Raw genomic sequence first — 1,123 nt, 5'->3', positions numbered from 1 at the left:
GCATTTGGACTCAGAAAATCACAAATACCTGATTTTAGGCTTTCCTGTACTTCAAAACATTACTATAAAAAGATAATGGGTGTAGCAAACTCACAATCTGATTTTTGTAGTAATATATTTGTTTGATTTTTGGTGTCAATCTTTTGCGTAAAGGCTGACTTCCTTGTTCATACCAGTTCTTTTTGCTAGCAGAGTTTCCACAGATTATTGCAATGCCAATATGCATAGCCAAAAGGCTTTGCACAATATCAATATACATTTGCAAAGTTAAGTTGTACTTAATTTAAAACCTTATGAACTGAAATCTGGGATTTTTCAGGTATACATTCAGAAATAGAAGCATAATTTAGCCTTAGCTTAAAATTGAAAATAAGTTGACATTCTGGTATATATACTTATAATTAAATGAATATGAATATAGATAGTAAAGTAACATCTCATTGTATTTGAGTTTCAGTAGCACAAATTAAAATGCATGGCTAAAGTAGCTTAATAAACTGCATATAAATTATTGGAATTGTCTAGTAATCAGGTATGACTACATAATACCTATCAATTCACATGTGTATGACATAATACAGCATGGATTATCCTCAGATTATTAGAATGTACATAAGAGATGGTTAATCAAACATAGAAATTATGTGAATAATTATTTCACACTTTATGGCGCTATTGAGGTTATGTTGTACAAATTTGTATACTCCTCTACAATGAACTTTATTGTGAGTATAAACTGCAAAGATACCTGTATGCAGAAATGTAACCATAAGGAATAATTAACTGCACAAACATATAGGAAAGGAAGAATTCAGTGTATCCTATCTGCAATGCATGAACTGATCTATGTATCTAATGTGTGTATATATTAGTGTGGCCTTACCATGTAGGTATGCCATGTTGTTATGATTTGTTGTGGCCCTACTGCTAAATAATAATAATCAAATATAAAGATCTATGATTTCATTGACCCTTTTATTTAATATACATTTCTACAAATATTTTTGTAAAAAAAGAAAGAAATGTAATACATTGCAATTATAAATCTTGAGTTACCTATGCACAATATTCCAAACAAAATATAGTTTAACTGTGTGAACAGCAAATAATACATATTAGTGAC

Source organism: Penaeus monodon, chromosome 23 (genome assembly GCF_015228065.2).
Source record: "Penaeus monodon isolate SGIC_2016 chromosome 23, NSTDA_Pmon_1, whole genome shotgun sequence".
Taxonomy (NCBI): Eukaryota; Metazoa; Arthropoda; class Malacostraca; order Decapoda; family Penaeidae; genus Penaeus; species Penaeus monodon.
This window is presented reverse-complemented; position numbering follows the sequence as displayed.